Raw genomic sequence first — 803 nt, forward strand, 5'->3', positions numbered from 1 at the left:
AAACTTATATGATTAGATAGAAGAACATGTGCCCTTTCAGGTGACATAAAAATTGCCAGATTTAGATAATTTTAAGACCTTTTATGCTATAATATATGAAGCATTATCAGTGCAAGTACATGACACGGTATAGCGCAAGGACAGAATTACGCAAAAATATCAAGGACTCAGACAAGAACTCGCACTTCCTTTTGCAGATATTTCCCTAATTAAGGCAAATATGGATATGAAACTTATATGATTAGATAGAAGAGTTTCAGGTGACATAAAAATTGCCAGAATTAGATAATTTTAAGACCTTTTATGCTCGAAAATTTGAAGCATTAAATGTGCGGGAACAGGACCGGTGAGGCGCAGACGAAGCAAAAATTCCCACCAAAATATGAGACAGTTGGACAAGAAGTCGCACTTCCTTTTGCAGATATTTCCCTAATTACGGCAAATATGGATATGAAACTTATATGATTAGATAGAAGAACATGTGCCCTTTCAGGTGACATAAAAATTGCCAGATTTAGATAATATTAAGACCTTTTATGCTATAATATATGAAGCATTATCAGTGCAAGTACATGACACGGTATAGCGCAAGGACAGAATTATGCAAAAATATCAAGGACTCAGACAAGAACTCGCACTTCCTTTTGCAGCTATTTCCCTAACTACTGCAAGTATGGATATAAAACTTATATGATTATTTAGAGGAACATGTGGCCCTTTCAGGTGACATAAAATATGCCAGAATTTAATAATTTTAAGACTTTTTATGCTTGAATATATGAAGATTTTTACTGTGCGCAAAC

This window comes from Acanthaster planci, linkage group LG02 (assembly GCF_054643075.1).
Source record: "Acanthaster planci isolate LZ-2023a linkage group LG02, COTS_SCS, whole genome shotgun sequence".
Taxonomy (NCBI): domain Eukaryota; kingdom Metazoa; phylum Echinodermata; class Asteroidea; order Valvatida; family Acanthasteridae; genus Acanthaster; species Acanthaster planci.